This window comes from Acanthopagrus latus, chromosome 21, assembly GCF_904848185.1.
Source record: "Acanthopagrus latus isolate v.2019 chromosome 21, fAcaLat1.1, whole genome shotgun sequence".
In the NCBI taxonomy this organism is placed as follows: domain Eukaryota; kingdom Metazoa; phylum Chordata; class Actinopteri; order Spariformes; family Sparidae; genus Acanthopagrus; species Acanthopagrus latus.
In genome coordinates this window covers 7505216-7518247 of record NC_051059.1, presented here as the reverse complement: position 1 = coordinate 7518247, position 13032 = coordinate 7505216, and the positions used below count along the sequence as shown (strand labels likewise).

General features: G+C 42.0%; 1 protein-coding gene across 12 annotated transcripts in view; it reads left to right on the top strand.

The window, feature by feature from the left end:
* LOC119011064 (SH3-containing GRB2-like protein 3-interacting protein 1) overlaps window positions 1-13032 on the top strand; it is a 69396-nt gene that overhangs the window by 12354 nt on the left and 44010 nt on the right. The gene's annotated exons all lie outside the window — the stretch shown is intronic.

Below are 13032 nucleotides of genomic sequence, written 5' to 3'. Positions count from 1 at the left end.
ACCGTTTCATTCAGATCTCCTGAAGCAGCACTGTAACAGCTGAAAAAATCCTTTCAGGGCATGAATGGAAAAGAAAAAGCCTTTCTGTTAGCTTAAATGATTAAATAATACCATGAGCTAACTTATATGTCATGTGCTATATATTAATACATCAAACAAATGGAAGAACTATCTATCACTTTAGGTTTGTGCCCTAATGCACTGGAGAGTGAATAGGTTGCAGTGAAATGACATCATACTGGGCATATAGGTTTTTCGATAATTAAACTGCCCTCAGCTGTTTGGCATCCAGAGAGCACCAGGCGTCAAAAACCCTTTTGTCTGAGAGGTGACAGAGTAGCCTGTCTGGTTGGCAAGTGTGTTTGTATTATATTCTTGTTAAGCTTGTCAAACACGTTCGGCAGCAAAAATGGCATCTTGACTGCCGCCGCTCGCAATTATTGCTGCTCTGAGATCATCGTTTTGCACACGCGATGGATAATAGCAGGTGTGTTAACACCTTTGCACATTAGTGACTTGAAACTGAAATGGGGCAGAAAGTATTGATCGTTTAATGATGAGGCGTCTTCCTGTTTCTATCAGGATTACTTTCTCCTCATGCATTCATGCTGGATGAATACATGCATTGTAGTTCATTCGTGACACAGGATGACATTGTGCTATAAATTTAAACAACCAGGGCCTCTTCCACCAGCTGACGTTAGTGGCTGCAAGGAGAGTGAAACAAGGCCTGTATGGTCAGAGGTCTGTCTCTGTTGGTGTCCGGGCGTTTATGGCCGGTCCCCTTTTGACCTAAGGACAGAGAGTCAGGGAGGTAAATGCCTCCAGCATTCCCTTTTCTCATCAGTAAGACGATTCTTTCCTGTCTCCAGTCAGTGCCCCATGAAAAATCCTAAACTAACTGCCATGATGCATGCATGCTGTGCCCACAAGCGCACAATATGTGGGGTATTTCAGACAAAAACATACATCAAAAAACTCTGAGAAAACAACTTGTATCATTAAAATGTTATACCAAAATGCAGTTAAACCTTCCAAATGTTAGTACTGAGATGTTGGCAGGTTTTCTTTAGACATTACATCCACCATCTGACAGGTATGTAATTGTGTGGGTGTGTTCGCACACTGGGTGAATGTGCTCACGTGTGTTTCTGTGGGTGCAATGTATAAGTGTTTGCTCGTGTGCTTTCCATGCGTTCCTTCTTTGAGAAGCCTTGAAATCTGTCACGGCATGTCACTTGGCTGTTGCCCAACCCTCCTTGCCTGCCCCCTGATCCCTCCTCCTCCCTCCCCTTTTGTCAGAAGAGCACAGAATTTCCACCTTTAACTTCTAGATCTGACCCCCACGACATGTCTCACTACCACCATCATCCCCTTGAGACGCAACAGCGAAGGGGCTTGAGACATGACAGTGGGGGACGCTAATGCATAGGCCTGATGAGCTCTGCTTCTTGGGCTTTGTGTTTGGGATATGCTGCCTTTGTGATCAGCATTCCAAAAACCCCAAATATTTGGGGTGTGCAGTGGGTTCGCATATGGGCCCCATTTGCGTTGTGTACGTGAAGCAGCCAGGGAGGCTTGCAGGATAAACCTTTAGGCTTTGCACCCCAGATCCAGGCAGTCCTGATGGGATCAGTGAAGGCTAATCGTAAGATTACAGGATAGGCTGATACGGCAAGCCTACCAGCTGCCTGCTAGCTGATGTGACTCATCTTGATATCCACTACCGCAATATGCCACTGGACTGTGGGAGTGCTGGAGAACGCTGCACGAGTTCGAAATTAATAGACAGATGTTTCTCTGTGCTAAATGAAGATAACAGTTAAACTCTAATTCTGTTAGATTTAAGTGTCTGACACTGATCTGACAAACAAGGACTACAGAGGGACTAATAAAGGGAACAAATGTTACAGAGATAGGTGTTAGAGACATTATAGTTTGCTCATTTCTGTGGCCAGTGTCAGGAATATAGATACACATATATAAGAGCTCAGGATAAAGCCAAACAGGATAGGTTTTTGTGTCCTAGGGGTGATTAGGTCACTGTGGTTAAGTGTGTTTTACATGAACTCTTCAGTGAAATTATGGAAAAAGCTTTAATCCCCATATTTAAGAGTGTTAAACGTGACCATGATAGGCATCCTGCTGTTATTCACTTAGCCACGCTAAGTCTCCACGACCAGTATTTGTAGAATAAGTGGAATAATCTCCTCGGTTTTTAGAGTAATGCTTGTTTAGACTTAATTCACTAACTGTGTCAAGGAATATTATTCGCCAACTGTTCTCATATTTCCTTTGCACTGCGCTGTTGGACACATTTTTATCAGGATTTGTTTTGTTTGTTGTCGATCAGAAAAAGACTCAAAGACACAACATGGAGAAACCATGTCAGGGATTAGTTCAGTTCACCAGTGTCTGTATCTGTGTCATGGTCTCGCATTGTAGCCCTGGGTGAATTGCACATCTCTCAAATCTTCTGTACTGTAGTGTGCTGCTATTCACGACCATTGAAGGGATGCATAATGGTCTTGGCAGGACGTTCGACATTCACCATGGAGAGACTGTGGGGTTTCCCTGATCGTCGGCCAGAACCAGCACACAAAGCACGCAGCAGCCCTGCCAGAGGCAACTCAACTGTGGGCAGAGTGTAGGGCGGCTATGGTCTGGCCCCCAGGACCCTGCCATTGTGGAAATGTAAGTGGGGACAGTGTCTGAACGGTTTGAGTTGGAACAGAAAACTTTGGATGACCAAAACTATGAGCTTCAAATAGCTGGGCCCTGGGAAACATAGCTTGTTCTTTTAAGGAGGTCAAAGAGAAGCCAAAAAGAGGAAAAAAAAACAGAAAACCAATGTTTGGTGGAGGGAATGTCAAATTGGAGGCTACTGTTACTATAGACATCAGCAAAACTGACATACCGTTTTTCCAAACGCTCCGGTGTCTGTCTGCCTCTCTGTCTGTTCAGGCCGTCCCCCTCCCTCTCTGTCCTCTGCATTAGCACCCAGTGGTCGTACTCACCACTCATCATCTGTCACTCCATTCTGCCAGAGCCTAATCTTACTAACAGAGGTGACAACTGAGGTACTCGTGGCATGCCACTGCATAACATTTGCCAGCCGAGCGTCTGAGTTATGCCGAGGATGATGATCCTGTGGTATCAGCGGCCTCCGTGTCTCCGGAGGCCTACCCCACCTCTCTGCTTGAGTGGTGTGCCAAATGAAGGCCTGACCATGACGAGTGGAAGCGGAATATATCCATGAGACGCTGTCAGTTTTTCAGGCCTTGTATTAGTTGGTACAGACCACAGGATGCTACAGGGCTGCAGCCAAGGATTATGGCATCTTTGCAATGTTTGTTTGGTCTGACATCAGTCCAAAACCAAACAATATTAAAATTGTAATGATATAAAGCATAATAAAACAGCAGATTTGCTTTATGAATGACTTAAAGGTTTGTTAAATAACAAAAAAAACATCTCAACATTTTTGTTGAGTTGTGAACTTGCATTATCCCGAATGTTTCCATTTTACTTTCATGTAATAATACTCTTCCTTTGGCCACCTGCCAACAGCATATCCCTTTGAGAAGCGTGATGATACGTTGGAGTCTGAGGAAGAAGTCTGGTACTAGCTAGCTAGCGACTATATTGTTATGGTTACTTTAGTTGAAGTCACTTGCAGTTATTTTGTCGAGATGAAGAATGAATCAGCTTAACGTGAATGACTGTTAATGGCACTTGAATAAGTTATTTTCACAACATCTCCCATGATTTTCACGTCATTGAACTTCAGTTTTCATTGAGAGACCGAACAGTGGCAGGAAGTAAACATACTGTGCGTGTAAATCATTAATGGCTTATTACAATCTAACTTATGATTTTTAGGACGAGTCACTAGTAAATGCTGAAATTCCCAAACATTCTAAAAGCAAAGATTTGATTTCTGAAATAGTTAGCCCATCTGCACAGCGAAATCAACAGAACGTCTGAGATGCATCTTCAGCTATGAGTCAGCTATGAGTCTTCACGGTCGTGCGTGTCGGTGAGCCAAGGATTCGTGGCTGGAGGCTCAGTGAAGTTAAGCTAGTAACCTTGCTCACTCTCACACACACACAAATGGACACACACAATCCAAGGCTTTCATGCAAAGCAAAATTGAACCTCCTGGGCAGTTGCCCCCTTCATATAAAAGGACACTACTCTCCTCGGCTACGTAGCCATCACATCAGCACTATAACTCTATTAGGCACAGCTCCAGGACACACTAAGCAACCCATAGCCCACAATGGCATCATTGTCAGTGGGGATTGCAGCCATTGTCGTCCATGCTACAGGATTTATTCCCCTCCTCCCATATTGTGACCTTCACCTCTGACCCCTGGCTGCTATCTCACATGCTTTGGGAAGGAGAGCTTGTGAGGCTTTATGCTTCCTACGTCTTAAGCGCTCCTCTACATTGACCCAAGCCTGCTAAGTGGCCTCTCTCCACACCGCCAGTGTTAAGATGATTCAGGTTAGTGTCAGTGAGGAGAGAGAGGGGAGGGAGGGGTACGGAGTTGTGGTTGGACTGATTGACCCTTAGAAAAGGTCAGTTGGGAGGCATGAGAGGAGAGGGGCTGCCTAAATGGCTCTTTTCTCTCCTTTTCTCCCCCTGGCCAGGGCAGAGGCTCTGTATGGTTATTTATGAGTGTGTGGGAGAGCGAGAGGGGCTGCAGTGAAACCCACCAGCCCCTTCTTTGTTGCGAGGGCTGAGCTGGCTGAGGTGCCTGTCATTGGTTTGGTTCTGTCATATATACATGCACGCACACACACAAGCGTTCACACACTATTAAGAACCCCTCCCAGAGCTACAAGGACAGAGGAGAGGACTCTGTTGCGAGGCAGATTTGGAAAATGAGGTGTGCTTCACACAATAGCTGTCAGCAGTTTGATAGATGCCTCTCAGGCACCTAAAGCCCATGAAACATCCAGGAACTGGAGGCCGTTGACATTATACTCAACTTAAGATGCCAGTTACGTCAGGTTAATGTCCATACTGTGACATAAGTCAAGATACCATCAGGCATTATGGTGTTTGTTTTGCTGAGTAACAGTTGAATTATGTAATTATATCCATAAGTTGTCAACTATTGAATTAATCACCAACTATTTTGATAATTGATTTGAATAATTCTTTGAAGAAGGAAAAGTCTACATTTGGTTACACTGTAGAACTATCATTAATAAAAGGTGTTGGGGAAGAAATTTTAATCAGAGGAGAAAGTTCTTCATTGACTGATTTTTTTTTATGCCCGAACAAACTAAATAAACAAACTTTCTCTGTTTTCAAGACAGAAGAAACTGAATAAACACACTCTTTGTTTAATCTAGTTCCAAACTGTGTTCTGGGACCTTATTTTCCTCTGACGACAGCTTGTTTAGTCAGTTATGGAAAAAAATGATAATTTGAAATTTTTATTATTACCTCATTGATATTTGAAATGGTAAAATTCTGAGTTTGAATTGCTTCTGTAAAACTACATAGTAGCTTTTTAAATCAAACATTAGTTAATAGTTATTTCACTGTCAACAAACACAAACATGCTTTATAAACCATTTATTGATTTACTGTTCAGAGGTTATCGATAAGCATTGTTTTGATGGCCATTTTAAAGTCGCAGCTGATGATTACCAAACATTACCTGATTCCAACTTCCTGAACATGAATATATTCTAGTTTCCTTATTTCTTACTGACAGTAAACTAAATATCTGTGGGTTGCGAACAAGAAAAGACGCCATTTTGAGCTGTTGGAAACAATGATTGACACCTTTAACCATTTTGTGCCATTTTATAGCCCATCGATTTGATTGAAATTAAAAAATGAATAATCAACAGATAATAGAAAATAATCAATAATTCCAGCCCCACATCAAACAGAGCCAAATTATTGTTTTGTTATAGGTGCTGGTATAGAAAACTCAAAATATGTCGTGCTCTGTTCCGATCATGCACAAGCCCAGTTGTACCCCCTTCTTACGGTAAAATCATAATGTGTGTGAGATTGCCATGAGTCATATCTTTCTCGTGAGCTTGATCTTCTAGAGAATAAATTAGCTGTGCCTTCCCAGAAATGCACGAAGTTACTGTTCACACCAGTGCAGCGCTGCGCCAGTGTAAAACACACCACTTCTTTTTTTTTTTCCTTCTTTTTTTTCTTTTCCTGACAAAGTTAAATTAAGCTTGAATTTCACGCTGAAGTCAAATGGTCATGATGTCATGGTTTGAGGACAGAATGACTCGGTTTGTCTGTTGACTGAGAAGGCCTATTCTTGCATGTTTGGGTGGGAGCGCAGCATATAATTGCAGAGCGGGATAGCGTGAGGGGATGGGGGAGGGAGAGAGTTAGCACGCAACATGAGTTTTGGCCCACAGTCGCTGGTGCGGATGCCAAACTTGTCCAGAGGGCTGCTGTGTGTATATCTGTGCGCGAGGCTCGTTTCTGCTCTGCCTCGAGGCTCGCACTGTTCCAAGACACATCTTTCATTTGCACACGCTGAATAGCTTAGGGGAGCCCAGGGCAGTTTGGACTGGGGACGGATCTGGCTTTTTGGACTTTTTAGGGGATGTTGGGTGGTTGCCTGGCTGTTTGTGTGTGTGTGTGTGTGTGTGTGTGTGTGTGTGTGTGTGTGTGTGTGTGTGTGTGTGTGTGTGGAGAGTCCGGATCTTTTCTGGACGTGCAAAATTCTTCTGAGTGTCCCTTTTCATTGCATTGTTTAGTTGTCAAGTTAGTTGTTAGGGAGCAACCAAACCGCTGTACACGTGTTGCAGCCATTTGAGGATTACACTGATCCAAAAATCTGACAGTAAAAGAAGAGAATGGAAAGCTTTGTCGGCCTTTTCATATCCTCTCAGTGGGAGGTAGAAAGGCAAGACCTCCAGACCTGGGCTTGCAATGGTGGGTGTTTAAAAGGTGGGGGGGGGGGTTGAGCGCTCAACTGCCAACCAGATGGACAACCAAGCCCTGTGTATTTAGGGAGATCATATGGGATAACCTTGCAAAGACAGATTGACATTTTGCTGACAAAACAAACCAACCCTGTCCCGCACGCAAGTAGCCCCCTTCCCTTTCTTTCCTCATGCACACATGCGCGCGCATGTTCTCATGTACGGGCGCACAAATACTTAAAGTGGTATTTGCTTACATAGGTCTTAAGGAAGTTATTTCAGCATGTGTTAAGCACTCGGCGAGGAGCCATAACAAAAAGAGGACAAAAGAATCTAGGATTACCGGTACATAACCCCTGCACAAACCCAGCGGCATCGATGACCTGTGCAAATGAGACAACCCTGAGCCATGAGGGGAGCGAGTAAACTCATTTTCAGCGTCATGCATCGGGATTTACCTTGGTGCCTTAGGGTCTTAGATTGGGATGTATGTCTCCGATGGCTAAGAATGTCATCATCTGTTTGACTTTACTTTGTGTCCTGGTTTTCTGTGGTAATAGTATTGCACCACTTCTGAAAAAGTCAAGGGTTGTATGTCAGCTACAAGCTAAAGTAAGCCTGTTATTCACTAGTTTTATATCCACATTACTGTATAGATGAGACAGGCATTATCAGATTCCAGTGTGGGCCCTATTTTCCCTCTGGTCCAGTCAAAATAATTCACTTGGTTCAGGAAAAAGTGCAGAAAGAACAAAACATTCTCTGACATTAAAGAACAGATTAAACGTGATTGAAGCTAACTCTGCCCTCTTTCCTGAAATCTCTAATCCTAACTGCAACAATACACTCTGGATGATGTACAGCACATTAACTCTATCCCTCACACACACACACACACGCACACACACACACACACACATCCACAAACACACACCACTAATTTACACTATTAATACAGCTTGTACCTATGCTGTGTGTTCCAAAATACTGATTACTTCTGTGGCCTTTTCATCACACAGTCAATCTCAGGACAACAGCTTCTGAGCAAGAGGCAACTGTACTACAAAACTGCTGACTGCAACAAGCTGAAATAGTCATGTTGACCCAGAAAAAAAAAACAACAATATGCCGGAGGCAGCTTTGTCTTTTTTTCCCGCAAGAATAAAAGTCAATTTTGAATGAGCTCTCTTGGTCTCGCCATAGTTAAATATAGTATTGCCACAGCAGGTCGTTTCAGGTCTATGATATCATCAGGGTTGGGTTCAGGTCACTTTGAACTGTCATGGTTAGGGTTAGGAGATGTCTGTTACTGAATACAAATCACATGACAAATTTTGTAATTAGTAAAATAATCCATTGGGTTAAAAAAATGTAATGTAATGCAAATACATCAATATTTTTATGTCCCTTTTAACATCTCACGACATTTCCAATTCAAACATGGTTGCTGTTTATAAATACAAAGCAAGATGGAGCACTTTGCCTTTGACTCAAAATGTTCTATCCATTTTCAGTGGAAATAGAAAGGAATGACAACTCCATTATCATTATTTAAAAAAAAAAAAAAAAAAAAAAAAAATATATATATATATATATATATATATAATCATTATTTAAAAAATAAATATATATATATATATATATATATATATATATATATATATATATATATATATATATATATATATATATATTAGTTTAGTCACCATTAAAACACCTGAGAATGACTTTGATATCAGTAGAACATATTCAGCGCTGATGTTCATCTTTCACAAAAGTAAGTTTTAGAATTGCCATATTTTCAAGGCGTTATCAGAAATGCAATCAAGTAATCCTTAACAATATAACTTCAATTTCAGACTGTAGTTATTTTTATTGTACTTTAAAAAAAATAGAATAAGATTACATGCAGTCCTGATTATATGTAATCTCAAAGTCATTAAAATGAGTCTGAATGTAAGAGAAAAGAAGTTGCTAATACATTGCTATACTAAAGGTATATACATTGTACAACAACAGTGCATAATATAGTATAATAAAATTAATGGTTCAACATGAGTCTTAAAAAGTAGATAATATATAAGACGAGCTATATCTGTAATTGTGATGCTGAGAACCATGGAACAAAACAGACAAAATGAAGTGTAAAAACAGAGTAATCTCCGTTCTGCAGTCTGGCACAGTTTAATGAAGAAAGTAATTAGAGGAAGCTGGCTAAGAAAGTTCAATTTTCTCACCCTTCCTAAGAGCCTACTTTGTGTTTTTATGTCCCACCACAATGGTCTGTGGTCCATATGTGGGACACCAGAATGTTTCTGGTGACATCTGTGTGTGTCTGTGTAGACACAGTAATGTGAGCACAGCATGTCTCTCCTATAGAGTGGAGCGGGCGTTAAAGGGATACTCCAGCGACGTAGCGGTACAGTTGGGGGAGAGACAAGACACCGACTGAACAAGAATAAGAGTTAGGCACTGCAGCATTGCTTTGTAGGCAAACGCTACCATTAGCTGACAAACTCACAACCACAAAGCTAGCATGCCGATCCAAAGTAGGTGTAATGTTTTTTTGCTTAGTTTAGCATGTTAGCATGTAACATTTACTAATCAGCACTTATCTCAAAGTACAGCTGAGGCTGATGGAAAATGTTTCATTAGCTTTGCAGGGATTTGGCCAGAAATATTTTAAAAGTTTGTCAAAAATGGGGATATAAGAAAAATCATTTTGATTCATCCTCAGGGGGACATGAATGTCTGCATCAAATTTCATGGAAATCCAGCTGATAGTTATCAACACTTTACCTGAAATGTTAACCTAATGCTGGCACTTAAGTCAATATGGAGATGCTGTGTTGACATTATGTATTCCACTGTCCAGAGGCTAACCCCAGTACTTAGGTTGAAACTGAGTTATAACTAAAACTGAATCTTGTGAGAAAGTTTCAGAGTTTGATTTTGCAAACATATTATCAGTTTGTTGACGTGAAAACCTAATGAATGTGTTTATTAGCTTAGTCGATTACACTGTCAACGCAATCTGGTTTTGTTGAATATGAGAACATTTCCAGAGCTGTTAGAACGCGCCTTGTTCTTTTTGCCCCAGTCTTCCTGTAAAGCCTCTTGGAGTCAAGACTAAGATGAGCTTAGTAAATGGATTCAATCCTGTTTGGTGATCTAATGAGGATAGAGCACGTTGCTTAAAGGTCAAAGGCCTATTAAGCTTGTATGACCACCTTTCTTTGGCAATTATGCCTGTCAGGGAGGGTTAGCTTTTATTAACACAGGAAATGTCAAAAGGTAAACAGGTCACTAACTGCAGAGATGTAGTAGTGTAATAGGATGTTGGGCTCACGGAGGGCCAGCCAGTTAAGCAAACGGACTGGCAGGCCCGAGAAGCAAACACACAGTTGTGACAAAGGAATCCTCAACATCACATGGACACGAAGATAGTTTATGTCGCATGTCGAAACCCTTCTCAGTTTGATTACACTCATCATGCTCAAATTTATGTTACCCACAGAGATTCTTGCTTGTGCTATTTTGGTAGAGGCCATTGCTTGGGCTTGTCTCTGACGATCCAGCTCTCTCCAGCTCTGTCTTGCACTCGCTCCATCTCTCCCTCTCGCACGCGCACGCACACACACAGACACACAGACACACACACACACACACACACACATACACACACACACACACACACACACACACACACATAGACACTCAGACACAGACACACACACACACACACACACACACACACCTCTCTGCCTTTCTCTGTCGTTCCCTCCCCACCGCTCTAGCCACATTGCCACACTCAGTTTTCCATGGCCTCTCATTCCCGAGTGCTCTGCGAACTGAGTAAATGAACGACACAATCCGGAAATAGTGTTCCAGCCGGAGATGGTGGGAAGGAAAATCCCTTGACTGGTGCTGGCAGGCGGAGGATGGAGAGAGGGAAACAGCATTGCAGCCATTCACACTTCAGACAAGGCTTGTTCTTCTCTCCTGAACTCCAAGTCTTGACTCCTTATATAATTTCACTGTTCAGCAAGCAAAAGAACATTCCTGCTCTGGCTTCTTCAGGCAGATACTGCACGCGTGAACTACGACAGCAGTGCTTTGAGACGTGGTGTTGGAGTTTAGTTTATCTTTAGCGCAAGAGGTCAAAGATCAGTATTTTATTTTTAAGAAAAAAGGCCAGATGTGGCTGCGGAGGCTGGTGTGGAGGAGTGGGTAAATGTTGTCAGGATTGGCCTGGAGTTTGGCAGAGGGGGTTGTGGTAGGAGCGAGGCGAAGACAGGAGGTGTGCCAACAGGTTAACAGCAGGGTCAACTCTACAATCGGAGTGTAATCTGAATACCTCTTCGCAGCCGCCAATCACAATCATACCGCGGCAGCACCAGTGACAGGGATTGGATGGTAGTTCGGTCGCTGCAGTCATACATGCTCAGGAAATGTTCCATCTCTCTTGTGCAATGTCCTCTTGGTCAGGGTGGTAAAATGGTCCTCCTGCATTTGTCGGAGGATGTGGTTAAAAGCCCAGGCCGCATTTGTGAAGCAACAGGGTAACACTGTTCGTCATTTTAGATCAGAATCATTTGTCTCTGGTATGTTTTTTTAGGGAAGTGCAAAGGCTTTTGTAGAATAAGCAAATAATGTCTGGTCACGGATCCTTAATTGTGTTTAACTTGGTGCCTGTTGGATGGCCAGCAAATCCCTCGCTTACATCTTATGAGGGGAGGATAGCCTGCGTGAGTACATCTCACTATAACAGTCAGTAACATGAGATGGGGAACCACACAACCGCTAAATCAGTAAAATGGGAACCCAGAGTCACTGTAATTTGGGAGAGAGCTGGTTAACCACTCCTCATAATGGATGGTGTTTCTGTTTAGCCTAAGGCGTTGGGGCTGAGGTCATATGCAAACCAGGCAGATCCCTGGCCTCAGCTTTAACACGGTGCAAAAGGTTTGGCTCCAAGTATCTGATCAGGTTCATGAGTCTTGAAATTTGCCCATTTGTCTCACTGCTAATAAACAAGGACCTCAAAATGTGATCTGTATTGGCAACAGGAGGCTCTTTAACTTTTAAGCATTAAGTCGTTAAATATGATTTTGCTTGAGTTTAAATATTCATGCAAATTCACCCCGGAAAAGGCCATAATTCCCAAAGATTTTGTTTATTTAACAAATACGGTGAAAGTGATCCCTTGAACTTCCCGCACTTGAATGAAAATTTTGTCCGTTAACTTAAAAGCAATTACATTTTTGATAGTTCCCCTCTGCTTGCTTTGTCTGTTGAGTGGTAAGTGATTCACTACTTTGCATTGATGTGTCTAGTTTTATCTAGCTACAAAAGCCATAAGTCAACTTTAATATTTCAAGTGTTATTGAGATAATCATATAAACTCAGAGATATTTATTATTTCCATAACTGAATAAACAAGCTGTTCTCAGAGGAAAATGAGGTATTCTCAACACTGTTTGAAGCTAGAAAGGTGGCAGGGTCTGCCACATATAGACAGTAAAGTAAAACAGCATGAAATTGTGTTGTCCTTTAAGGTCAGTTTGTTTATTCAGTTTGTTCAGTCAGAAACAAAGAAAGTTTTTTTTTTTTTGGGGGGGGGGGGGTTAAAACAAATCTTTTTTTTTTCTCCAAAAATGACATAGTGCAAGTTTAAGACGGATGCCACTTATGACCTTTTTCTTTTGTATATTAAAATTTGTTTTAAAAGTTCACCTGTTGCCCTTTAAAGGTCCGGTGTTTAGGATTGAGCCGTATTCGTTGGCAGAAATGAAATATTACATCTATAATTATGTTTTCATTAGTTCATGCTCACCTGTAACAACAGAAGTGTTGTGTTTTCTTACCTTAGAATGAGCATTTGGTATCCACAGAGGGAGCCGGTCCTCTTCCAAAGGAGTTCTTCATGTTGCACCACCATGTTTCTACAGTAGCCCAGAACAGACAAAAACCAAACAGGGTCTCCAGAGAGGACCTTTCACAATTTTAGCACCCACCTTAAGGGAGAGAGAGGTGAGGTGTGCTCAGTTGGGTGCAAGATGCAAAGACTGCTTGGTGCCACTAAATCCTACACACTGGACCTTTAAG